The sequence below is a fragment of the Schistocerca gregaria genome, chromosome 8 (genome assembly GCF_023897955.1).
Source record: "Schistocerca gregaria isolate iqSchGreg1 chromosome 8, iqSchGreg1.2, whole genome shotgun sequence".
NCBI classification, from domain to species: domain Eukaryota; kingdom Metazoa; phylum Arthropoda; class Insecta; order Orthoptera; family Acrididae; genus Schistocerca; species Schistocerca gregaria.
Window position 1 is genome coordinate 234,914,816 of NC_064927.1, and position 14,116 is coordinate 234,928,931.

A 14,116-nucleotide genomic window follows, 5' to 3' on the forward strand; every position below is an offset into this window, starting at 1 on the left:
TAGTCCGAGAAATACCCCAATGGCCTTCGTGCAACAGTTTGAGAACATCTTTGTGAAGAGAGGCTGGCACCATGACCCGTGGAGATGCACCATTCATGGCCAGAAGAACAACACCATCACAAACAGACAGACGAAGGCGCAAGGCATGGTAGTTGCGAAGGGGATCCGATGCCCGGCCCTTGGTCCTGTCCGGCCAACCTCGATGAACAAAACCGATCACCCGATGCAGGACCGGGTCCAGCGCAGTAGCCGATGCGACCTGCGAACCTGTAAGTGGAAAGCCCTTGAAGCACGACGTTCTTCCTCATCAATGTGGAAACAGAGGAGTTCATCACGATTGAAAACAGGGTCGGGGCACATCGGCAATCGCAACAATGCGTCAGCGTTGGCGTGCTGGGCCGTGGGGTGATAGTGAATCTCATAATGAAAACGAGACAAGTATAAGGCCCAACGTTGCAGGCGGTGAGCTGCCTTATCCGGAAGCGACGCTGATGGGCTGAACACAGAGAGACCAGCGGTTTGTGGTCGGTGATGAGGTGAAACTTAGAACCATACAAAAAAACGCTGAACTTTTTTAGAGCATAAATGATAGCAAGCACCTCCTTTTTGATTTGAGAGTAACGCCGTTGCGCCTCGTTGAGGGTCTTGGAAGCATAGGCGATGGATCGTTCCGACCCATCCTCATACCGATGGGCGAGAACAGCCTCTAGGCCATAATGTGACGCGTCAGTCGCCAGAACCAAGTGCTGACCCGGACGGAATGTGGCAAGACAAGGCGCCAACTGCAAATGAGCCTTCAGGCAGACAAAAGCCTGCTCACACCTGTCGGACCAACAGAAGGGGACGTTTTTGCATAACAGCTGATGCAGAGGATAAGCTACCGCCGCTGCGGATGGAATGAATTTGTGATAATAAGCAATCTTGCCTAGAAACGCCTGAAGTTCTTTGACCATAGACGGCCGGGGTAGAGCGTTAATGGCCGCAACATGCTGACGGAGAGGACGTATACCCTCACGGGACAAGTGGAAACCAAGATACTCAATGGAGGGTTGGAAGAACTGTGACTCGTCCAGATTGCACCTCAACCCAGCCAAATGCAAAACCCGAAACAGTGAACGCAAATTACGAAGTGCTCCTCAGTGGAGGCTCCCGTGACAACAATGTCATCCAGATAGTTTATGCAGCTGGGAACGGAAGCCGTGAGCTGTTCCAAAAACCGCTGAAAAATGGCCGGTGCGCTAGCGACGCCAAATGGCAATCGCTGGTACTGATACAACCCACAAGGAGTGTTGATAACGAGAAATTCCTTGGAAGTAGCGTCCAACGGCAACTGATGGTACGCCTCCAATAAGTCAAGTTTGGAAAAGAACTGGCCCCCAGCGAGCTTGGTAAACAACTCCTCAGGACGGGGAAGAGGATAAGTGTCAATGAGGCTCTGAGCGTTGACAGTGGCTTTAAAGTCACCACACAATCGCAGACTCCCGTTTGGTTTAGAAACCACCACGATCGGCGATGCCCATTCGCTGGAGGTAACCGGAAGGAGAATCCCTGAAGCTGTTAACCTGTCTAGCTCAGCCTTGACAGGTGCACGCCACGCCACTGGAATAGGGCATGCCCGGAAAAACTTAGGGTGAGCCGTAGGTTTAAGAGTAATGTGGGCTTCAAAATCCTTGGCACAACCCAGACCAGCAGAGAAAACGGACGAAAATTCAGAACACAATCCATCCAGCTGTTGATACGGAATATCCTCAGATATGAGGTGCACATCATCATCAATGGAGAACCCGAACAACTGGAAAGCATCATAACCGAACAGGTTTTCAGTGCCCGCATGATCCACCACATAAAACGTGAGGAGCCGAACAACAGACTTGTAGGCAGTGGAAGCATCAAACTGGCCCATGATAGGAATTTTCTGTTTATTATAAGTCCTCATATTTCGCGTAACTGGAGACAAAGGAGGGGAGCCCAACGCCAGATACGTGCGAAAATTAATGAGAGTTACTGCAGAGCCAGTGTCCACTTGCATGCGGATGTCTTTATGCAGAACACGAACAGTAACAAACAATTTATTTGTTTGAGAAACCACACAGTGAACAGCCATGTCCGACGCCTCGTCCTCGTCGACAGGAACTTTAGGGGACTGACACACAGAAGCAATGTGGCCTTTTGTCCTACATGAATTACACGTGGCCCAACGTTTTGAACACGCTTCCCTGTCGTGCAGTACGAAACAACGGGGACAAGAAGGAGATGCAGAAAGAACCGGCTTCTGTGGTTGCCGGTTTCGCTGTGAGCATTGCAGCCCAACGCAACATGGTTGTCGCGAGTGAACCACCGCCACATCGTCGTTCTCCTGTGAAACAGGCAAATTGCCCGTGTCAAGAGTTGACTGTACAGTGCCTACATCACACCATGCGTTGATTTGCACACCAGCAAAATGAGACACTTCAAAGGATTGAGTGATGCTTAGAACTTCCGACAACGATGGGTTTGGCAGTTGTAGGGCACGCTGCTGAACTTCTTTATCAGGAGCAAGCCGTAGAATAGCATCCCTAACCATAGAATCAGCATAAGACTCGTGATGTGTGTCCGTGACAAACTGACATTTCCTACTCAGACCGTGTAGTTCCACCGCCCAAGCCCAGTAAGATTGATGGGGCTGTTTACGACACCGGTAGAACGCCACATGGGTGGCAACGACGTGGGTGTTTTTTCGATAATAGTCAGACAATAAGTCACACATTTCTTGGAAGGACAGGGAGGCAGGTTCGCGCAGAGGGGCTAACTGAGATAGCAGCTGATAGACTCGAGGGGAAATCCAAGATAGAAATAACGACTTACACATAGGAGCGTCGACAACGCCGAAAGCCAAGAAGTGTTGCCGCAAACGCTTCTCATAATCCTCCCAGTCTTCAGCGGCCTCGTCGTAAGGAGGGAATGGAAGCGGAGAAGAGGAAGACCGACGATGAGTAACAACGCCTGAATCGCTGCCGTCAGCTGTGTTTGTTGAGCCTGAATAGTAGCCGTCAGCTGTGTTTGTTGTTCAATGAGCGCTTGCATAAGCTGTTCCATGTCTTCCCCATCACGAACAAGCAAATCCACAACGCAGTGAAAATATCCCGACTTCGTCGCCAAAAAGTGTTATAACCTTTAATCACAATAATTGCATGGATATTTACACTCTCTCTTAGAAACAATAGCTGATCACATGATTACAACTCAGTCTCTCGTATTCGACTGCCGTGCCGTGACATGGGGCCGGCGCCGTTCGTAGCTAGGTGGCGCTCCCGCGCTCAGCCGATTTGCGGAGCGCCTCTATCGCCGTTTGCACGTACTGCATTGGCGACACTGTTAAATGTCATGGCACTATCACAACAAATTTGCTGCACACGTTTGCAATTTACCATGTAATGAATGTCTTACACAATGCAGTTCGTCTGGTGTAATGTTGCCACAGGCTGTCTCAATATGATGTTTCGTATTCTCTGGGGTAGTAGGCACATCATGGTACACATTCTCCTTTAACATACCCCACAGAAAGAAGTCTATAAGGTGTAAGATCAGGAGAATGGGCTGACCAAGTTATGCATCTGCCATGTCCTATGAAACACTCATTGAGCAGAATGTGAAGGAGCACCATCATGTTGATACCACAGATGTCTACACATTTCTAGCGGGACATTTTCTAGCAGTGTTGGCAGATCATTTTGTAGAAAGCTGATGTATTTTGCAGCTGTTTGGGCGCCTTCAATGAAGTGAGGACCAATGAGATGGTTTCCAATTACTCCACACCAAACATTTACATTCCATGGTCACTGTCGCTCTACCTGTCGAAGACAGCGAGGATTGTCCATGGACCAGTAATGCACATTTCATAAATTTACTGCACTGAAACCTGCTTCATTGGTAAACAGGTAAAGCTACAATGCATTCTATGTTAATGCCCATTGACAGAAATTCACTCAATTATCAAAGTCATCTCCATGTAAATGCTGATGCAGCAACACACAATACAGGTGAAATTTATGACAATGAAGTATGTGCATTACACTACTTTGACTCATTGCACTGCCTATAGTGATGTCATGTGAACTCATGTGTAGGTTCACGGCAAAAGCAGCTAAGACACCAACTGCACCTGCTTCTCTTGTGATGGGTTTGTTACAGACCCATTTGCATGTTAAGACCGTACCTGTTGCATACAATTGTTTGTAGATGTTTTGAAATATGCAGTGCGTTGGACGATCTCTGTGCTAGTACCTTTCTGCACATAATCTATGGGCTGCAGCTACATATTGTCTACACTCGCCATTGATGCGTATCATCTCTGCCTTTTCAGTTAGAATAAACCATTTTCACAGTTCTTCCAATACTGTACACTCTGTTGTAAGTGTTACATGCAGACACTGAGATAGCCAAACTCATAAACATCATAGTCTTTGTAAGAATAACCTACAGATCTTGTTTGTTACAACATGCAGCTGAACGTCTGAGGTTTCAAGCATCAACTTTATGTTACAAATTACTCTGGATGTACTTAACATTTTACAATGTAACAAACAGCATTGATTAAGTCTTTGTTTCTATTTTCAGTTTTACTGAAAATAATAACAGGTATCCATTTAAAAAATGTAAGTATGTGTTGAAAATCTTACTTCCGTGCATTTCTCAATGGTTTGTATTAACCAATTCCACCAGCCCCTCTCCTCACTTTTGGTCTGTAGGATTGGTTATTCAGTGTTTGTTGTGATTTGGGAGGTGTTGCCAGTGGTAATGTTAAGTGACTCACTCTGTATATCTTTCAATGTTATATCTGCCCCACATTGACTGGCTTTAACCTGAATGTAAATAACAAATCTACTCATGTCACTGATAACACCCATTTGCCATATTTTGATCATGAGTGGCATAGCCTTGAAGAACATAATTTTAACCTATTCCTATGCCATAACATAATATCAAAGCTCGTAGATATATGAATTTTAACTAACTGCAAATCTGTTGTAATACTATTGTTCTAATCATTGTACTTTTATAGAAGACAAAATGACACAAAAGGCAAAACTGCAGCCATATAATAAAACAGTTAGAGTTCATTTAAAAAATAAAGCTGTCACAGGTACCAAAATTTATTTTTCAACTTCAGTTATAATTTTCAGCATACAAGCTAGATACAGCTTATGCCACCTGTAATTATTTAGTGAAAAGCAGTCTATGATGTTCCTGATGTTTATGGGCACTGCTTATAAATGTCTTTAACTGTATGGTTAATACTCATAGATTTAGATATCTGTGTTGGGTGGCTTTCCACTTTTTACTGCATAATGAAAATCATTTTTACCCCTTTGAAATGCTGGTTTGTCACATTTTGCTTAAACATAATATGTGTACTATAAAAACAAATTCATTTTTTGTTTATATTATCAGCTAGTTCTCCTCTTTCAATAAGGAAATTAAACACAATATGAACAGTGTACTTGGAGGCATTGGAATCAACAGGGTAGTTTAATTTTAATTTCTTGAGAGCAACAGCACTGCAATTGAATTTCAGTGAATTGTGGCACCTCGTGATTACAATAGAGAAAATAGCAATATTGTTAACTATAAAAATAACTTTTATTACATTTTTATTCTACTTCTATTTTTACTTTTAATGTAATCTTCATGCTTACCATGACTGGTGCTCCAATTTCAAAATACAATCTTCCTGGCCCTGTGTTAGCATCTGATATCATATTCAGAGGAGATGCACTGTATCTTAGATGGCTGAAAAAAACAAAAATAACTATAAGTAACACTTTTAAATTGTCATTTTAAAGATAATCCTGAAGTACTATTGTTTGCTTGAAGCAAAATATGATGGGAATTGATGGAGGGTGCTTATCTGTGTATATTTACTTGTAAGCTATGCCTTGTAAGACATGCACATATGATTTCTTGAGTTGCTCCTTTTAGTCTGTTGACAGCTTTCTAAGATGGTATTAACTCAGTAAATGACAGAATGTGAACACTAGTGACAAAAAGTTGTCATAAGTGTTTATTTATCATTCTGTTGGTCTCAGTTTACCTTAACCTTCCTTGAATGACATTACAAAAATTGATATATCAATAGAGTTATAAGATTACAACAATTTGGAAAAAATGGATTACTACTCATCTCATAGAGGAGGTGTTGAGTGACAGTCAGACACAATGTAAAATGTTGTTAGATACTATGCAGTTATTGTTCTTACTACTTCATCAGTTGCAGACAAAAGAAAACCCATACACAGTCACAGCTCACACACACACACGCACACACACCCACACACACATGGCCGCTGTTATCCCTGGGCACAAAGGGCTGTCTGAGGTGAGCAGCAATCTTTGCTGGTGTAGGTAGTGGGGATACAAAAGAGGCATGGGGCAAGGAGATTTAGCAATATATGGGTAGGGGTGTGGGAAGATAAAGTACTGCTGGTAGAGGGTGTACAATAAAAAGGCTGTCCTGGGGAGGAGGGGGGGGGGGGAGGTGGCAAAAGGGGGAGAAGAGAAGTATAAAAGAGGAGAGAAGTAGAGAAGAGGAGAGGATTATGCAGGTTTACTAAAAGGATGGAAGGTATGTATAGGACTGGAGTACGGGCAGGGAAGGGCATAGGCAGGTTGAGGACAGGAGGTGCAGGATATGTTACAGGCAGAGTTCCCACCTGCACAGTTCACAAAATCTGATATTGGTGGGAACAGTCCATATGATAGTCTGGGAAGCAGTCCCTGTCCTTCATCTGCCTATCCATCCAGCCCTAACATGCCTTCTAAGCCACCAGTGCACCTGCACTGTTTTCTCCGCTTCTCTACTTCTCTCCTATCCCTTTTGCTCTCCCGTCTCCCCCTAAAGAAGCAATGCCTCCCACTGCTGCATGTAGTCCACTATTTTGTGCCTCTAATGTGCCCCTGCACACTCCCACAGATGGTCCTGGCATCTTTCCCCACCACTACCCTACCAGTGGTCATTTGTGTGTGAGTTGTGCTTGTGTGAATGTGTGTGAGTTTTATTTTTATTTACATCTGATGAAGGAACTAGCCTGATAGCTGAATAATATGTAGCAGTGTTTTTTTAGTTTGCCTGTCTACCACTCAGTGCCTCTTCTGTGTGGCGAGTAGCAGTCTATCCTTTTTGTTTTGTTGTTATTACATCCAAAATTTTTCATTGTTTAGTTAGGCTGCAATAAAAGGTGCGAGATGGTGGTGCCATCCAGACTGCAACATCAGATGCTTCGGCTACTATATCAATCACACTGTAGGGAATCTAGGAAGAAGCAACTGGTTTCCCACTGCATCTGCTGGCTTGTATGAATGACAATATTGCACAGATGGTGTGACAGTGTGCCATTTGCCAAGCACACCAGCCAGCCCCAACTCAGCTAGTCGGCCACGGCCTGATCCAATGCAGCCATGGGACAAAGTTCATGCGAACTTCAAGTGGCCGTATCTTGATGTCCATATGGTTAACCATCACTATTCCCATAGGTTGTCTGCCTCCAACAACCAACAACAATGGTCATGGTGCGACCATAGAGTAAATCTTCAATCTTACCATTTTCCCTTTCTATCCAGCCTCAAATGGGCCCTCACAGGATGCTTATGCATGCCATGTATTCACACCCACAACTCAAAGCAGACACACCCATGTAATTGCATGTGGGTACCATGGTATGGGGAAGTACATTTGGATTGAATGTGGGGAGGATCTGGGAACAGTGTTGGAACAGCAGGGGTGTCTTGTGGTGTTGATGGCTACGACATGTGGGATAAAGCTCTGGCACGACAACCAACTCTTGTTATGGCACCCCAGTCAGTGGCTCCCTCATCAGGATGTCCACTGTCATCACCACCATCACAACTACATCATAGTTCTCCAACTCTCAGGTCACAATGGGTGGCTGCCTTATCCTCCTTTCCTGTGAACTCCAGGACACACCCATAGACATTGACTGGATTCACCAATGGTTGAATTACCAATCTGCCACAACCCTTAGGGATGCCTCTATCCCAGAAGTCTTTGTACCCACATAAGAAGTTCCGAAACCAGCATTAGCATCACCAATGGCCTTCCAGATTTAAACTGACCAGTTCCCAGCCACCTCCTCTGTGTCAACCAGGTAGATTTAAATGCTACATGCTGGCTCAAGGAAAGAGGGGCTTAGCAGCATTTCCAGTCTATATCTGTTGCTACACACTTTATCAATGTAGAAGATTGTTTGGTTACTCTAGTGGCACAGCTTGCAAGTGAAGTCATGCCATAACTATGCAAAATGTTTAAATAGGCATGGCTGACATTGTCTGACTACATTGTACTGATATTGAGATCCCCACAGATGATTATGCCTGTTTTTGAGCAAGATACCTTAGCTAGTGTCTGATTTAGTTTTGAGAAAGAAATATCCACATCACCACTCGGTGATAGGTACACACAAATTACCATTAATTTTTTTGATGTGTTTTGTTACTTCAATAGCTGAGATTTCAAAAAGTTTATCAACATTTAATGCAGTAAGGTCATTTCTGTCTTTAAATGAGGTACCTCTCTTCACATAAATACACGAACCCCCACCTTTCATGGAGAGACTACTGTAGAAACAAGCAAGTTCATATGAGGCTAAGGCTAAATATGAGATTTCAATCCCTTTGCACCAGTGTTCTGTGAGGCACACAATTGAATGTTTGTAAATTTATTTCTAGTTGCTGAACTTCATCTTTTATCAATTGTATATTTTGTTGAAGTACTGTTAAACATTTAGTTGTATTTATCATGGTGGCCTCCTCCTCTTAGTGCTTCATGTTAAAAAATCTTTCTGATTTTGTGGAGGCACTTTTTTCTGTCTGCTTGTTGTACTGTGCATTTCACTTGCTGTTGTTTCCTCTTCTCCTGACTCATCTATTGCTGCTTTTGTTGTTGGTTGTGTAGATCTACATGTTGTGACCATTTCTTTTGCCTCTGTAGACATTGGTTCTAGGTCTTTTATTGCTGCTGGTGCTGGAATTGTTACAAATGCTTTCCTGTTGACACTTACTTCTATATCTGATCCTTCTCTAATTTCTAGCACTGCTACAGCTGGATTTGTTAGGCAGGCAGTGCTTTTCATGTCCTTGACAGCCTTGCTTGTGCAAGATACTTTGCAGATCTCTTTTGCTGTTGGCAGTGAAAATGTGTCATATTTATCATTTCTAGAAAAAACACTTGTCACGAACGTTTTGATCCTTTGACAGATTAAACCTACCTGTTTCTTCAGATACATGGCTGACACGTTTGTTACTTGGCCACATGGAAGAGACAAGCTGACAGACTTTCTCACACATCTCAACTCAAGACACAAGTATATCAAGTTCACCATGGAGGTAGAATTGGATGGGATGCTACCCTTCTTGGATGTTCTCGTCAAAGACGAGATGATGGCAGGTTGGGGCACAGCGTGTATAGAAAGAAAACTCACACCATCTTATACCTACACGTGAATAGCTGCCACCACTCTGCTCAGAAGAATGGCTTGCTAAAAAGTCTTGTACACAGAGCTCATGCCCATCTGAAGTTCGTGTTTCTGAGGAACAGTTATAAGAAAAGTCAAATCCGGGATGCTCTACGTCCAACACTTGTAACACAACCAATGGAAACTAATGAAGAACCTGAGGAAAACACAGCCATGGCATTCATTCTGTTTTGTGGGTCCTTATCAGGAAAAGCTGGATGCATTTTACACAAATATTACGTACAAACTGTCTTCTGATCTCCAACTAAAACCAGAGCACTTCTTGGCACTGTTAAGGACAACCTTGGTTTACATAAATCAGTTGTTGTTGTTCTGGTCTTCAGTCCTCAGACTGGTTTGATGCAGCTCTCCATGCTACTCTATCCTGTGCAAGCTTCTTCATCTCTCAGTACTTACTGCAACCTATGTCCTTCTGAATCTGCTTAGTGTATTCATCTCTTGGTCTCCCGCTATGAGTTTTACCCTCCACACTGCCCTACAATGCTAACTTTGTGACCCCTTGATGCCTCAAAACATGTCCTACCAACCGGTCCCTTCTTCTTGTCAAGTTGTGCCACAAACTCCTCTTCTCCCAAATTCTATTCAATACCTCCTTATTAGTTATGTGATCTACCCATCTAATCTTCAGCATTCTTCTGTAGCACCACATTGCAAAAGCTTCTATTCTCTTCTTTCCCAAACTATTTATCGTCCATGTTTCACTTCCATACATGGCTATGCTCCATACAAATACTTTCAGAAATGACTTCCTGACACTTAAATCTATACTCGATGTTAACAAATTTCTCTTCTTCAGAAACGCTTTCCTTGCCATTGCCAGTCTACATTTTATATCCTCTCTACTTTGACCATCATCAGTTATTTTGCTCCCCAAATAGCAAAACTCCTTTACTACTTTAAGTGTCTCATTTCCTAATCTAATTCCCTCAGCATCACCCGTCTTAATTCATCTACATTCCATTATCCTCGTTTTGCTTTTGTTGATGTTCATCTTATATCCTTCTTTCAAGACACTGTCCATTCCATTCAATTGCTCTTCCAAGTCCTTTGCTGTCTCTGACAGAATAACAATGTAATCAGCGAACCTCAAAGTTTTTATTTCTTCTCCATGGATTTTAATACCTACTCCGAATTTTTCTTTTGTTTCAGGGGTTTACAAAATACTGTGCCAATGTGGTAAGGAGCACAGAGCACAACTTAATCATAGGTAACACTTGGTTCAAGAATCATAAAAGAAGGGTGTATATATGGAAGAAGCCTGGAGATATTAAAAGGCATTAGATAGATTATATAATGGTAAGACAGAGATTTGGGAGCCAGGTTTTAAATTGTAAGACATTTCCAGGGGCAGATGTGGACTCTGACCAGAATCTATTGGTTATGACCTGTAGATTAAAACTGAAGAAACTGCAAAAAGGTGGGAATTTAAGGAGATGGGACCTGGATAAACTAAAAGAACCAGAGGTTGTACAGAGTTTCAGGGAAAGCGTAAGGGAGCAATTGACAGGAATGGGGAAAAGAAATACAGTAGAAGAAGAATGGGTAGCTTTGAGGGATGAAGTAGTGAAGGCAGCAGAGAATCAAGTATGTACAATGAGGAGGACTACTAGAAATCCTTGGCTAACAGCAGAAATATTGAATTTAATTGATGAAAGGAGAAAATATAAAAATGCATTAAATGAAGCAGGCAAAAAGGAATACAGACGTCTCAAAAATGAGATTGACAGGAAGTGCAAAATGGCTAAGCAGGGATGGCTAGAGAACAAATGTAAGGATGTAGAGGATTATCTCACTAGGGGTAAGATAGATACTGCCTACATCAAGAGCTCAGATGGAAACCCAGTTCTAAGCAAAGAAGGGAAAGCAGAAAGGTGGAAGGAGTATATAGAGGGACTATACAAGGGCTATGTTCTTGAGGACAATATGTAGATGTAGATGAAGACGAAATGGGAGATACGATACTACGTGAAGAGTTTGACAGAGCACTGAAAGACCTGAGTCGAAACAAGGCCCCCGGAGTAGACAACATTCCATTGGAACTACTGACGGCCTTGGGAGAGCCAGTCCTGACAAAACTCTACCATCTGGTGAGCAAGATGTATGAGACAGGAGAAATACTCTCAGACTTCAAGAAGAATATAATAATTCCAATCCCAAAGAAAGCAGGTGTTGACAGATGTGAAAATTACCAAACTATCAGTTTAATAAGTCACAGCTTCAAAATATTAACGCGAATTCTTTACAGACGAATGGAAAAACTAGTAGAAGCCAACCTCGGGGAAGATCAGTTTGGATTCCGTAGAAATGTTGGAACATGTGAGGCAATACTAACCCTATGACTTATCTTAGAAGAAAGATTAAGGAATGGCAAACCTACGTTTCTAGCATTTGTAGACTTAGAGAAAGCTTTTGACAATGTTCACTGGAATACTCTCTTTCAAATTCTGAAGGTGGCAGGGGTAAAATATAGGGAGCGACAGGCTATTTGCAATTTGTACAGAAACCAGATGGCAGTTATAAGAGTCGAGGGACATGAAAGGGAAGCAGTGGTTGGGAAGGGAGTGACACAGGGTTGTAGTCTCTCCCCGACGTTATTCAATCTGTATATTGAGCAAGCAGTAAAGGAAACAAAAGAAAAGTTTTGAGTAGGTATTAAAATCCATGGAGAAGAAATAAAAACTTTGAGGTTCGCCGATGACATCGTAATTCTGTCAGAGACAGCAAAGAACTTGGAAGAGCAGTTGAACGGAATGGATAGTGTCTTGAAAGGAGGATATAGGATGAACATCAACAAGAGAAAGACGAGGATAATGGAATGTAGTTGAATTAAGTTGGGTGATGCTGAGGGAATTAGATTAGGAAATGAGACACTTAAAGTAGTAAAGGAGTTTTGCTATTTGGGGAGCAAAATAACTGATGATGGTCGAAGTAGAGAGGATATAAAATGTAGACTGGCAATGGCAAGGAAAGCGTTTCTGAAGAAGAGAAATTTGTTAACATCGAGTCTTGATTTAAGTGTCAGGAAGTCATTTCTGAAAGTATTTGTATGGAGTGTAGCCATGTATGGAAGTGAAACATGAACGAGAAATAGTTTGGACAAGAAGAGAATAGAAGCTTTCGAAATGTGGTGCTACAGAAGAATGCTGAAGATTAGATGGGTAGATCACATAACTAATGAGGAAGTATTGAATAGGATTGGGGAGAAGAGAATTTTGTGGCACAACATGTTCTTAGGCATCAAGGGATGACCAATTTAGTATTGGAGGGCAACATAGAGGGTAAAAATCGTAGAAGGAGACCAAGTGATGACCACACTAAGTAGATTCAGAAGGATGTGGGTTGCAGTGGGTTTTGGGAGATGAAGAAGCTTGCACAGGATAGAGTAGCACGGAGAGCTGCATCAAACCAGTCTCAGGACTGAAGACCACAACAACAACAACATGGTAAGGAATACATTATTCAAACAATTCACATCACTGAAGATCAATGCCATGAACAACAACGGTACACAAGATTGCAACAGCCTAATAAGTCTGCAATCACTGAGCATTGCCTGTCAAAACTTCACAGCATGGATTATGACAAGACCAATATCCTAACACAGACTTCGAAATATTGGGACTGTATCATCAAAGAAGCTATAGAGATCAGAGTAAGAAAATCTGAACTGAATTGTGACAGTGGTTATTCTAGTAACCAAGCTTGGGAACCAGCCATTACTCAGATTAAGTAGAAGATAGAAATACCCCAGAATGTACTGACTTTGAGGGCAGGGGAAGGAACCTCTGGAATGCTGCTGGCAAACCTCTCTGGGTGCAGACCTACAAGGGAACACCGAGACACTGGGTCACAAGCTGGGCATCAAACCCTGTCGCGGACATCCACGAGAGTGCCTGCGGCGCGGACTGCCCGAGGGAGGGGGAGGGGGGAATCTGATACATACCTCATGCCTACCATCTCTTGGAAGTACACCAGCACAGCTCACACCAGTCTGTTCACTTGAGATTTATTTTTTCAGGTGCTTAAAAATGTTATTAGGAAGGCAAAGAATATGTGGTATGCAAATAGAATAGCTAATTCACAGGATACAATTAACACTATATAGTCAGTTGTAAAGGAAGTGTCTGGTCAGCAGCACAAGGTTGACAATATAAAGTTAGTTTGTAGTAAAAATATTTCCGTTACTGATAAATCAGACATATGTACGGTATTTAAAAATCATTTTCTGAGCATTGTTGGTGAATTAAATAAAAATTTAGTTTCTACAGGAAATCATAACTTTCTTGGCAAATGCCTTTCCAAGATTGATGTCCGAAATACTCCTCTGTGATACAGACAAGGGGGAAATTGAGTCAATAATTAAATCAATGAAAATTAAGGACTCTCATAGATATGATTGAGTACCTAGTGGAATATTAAAGTACTGTGCTGCACATGTTAGCCTTGTATTTAACCATATTTGTAATTTTTCCTTTAGCAATGGTCAGTTTCCTGAATGACTAAAGTACTCAGTAGTAAAGCCATTTTATAAAAAGGGAGAAAGGGATAATAATGACAATTTTAGACCTACTTCTATGGCATCAGTGTTT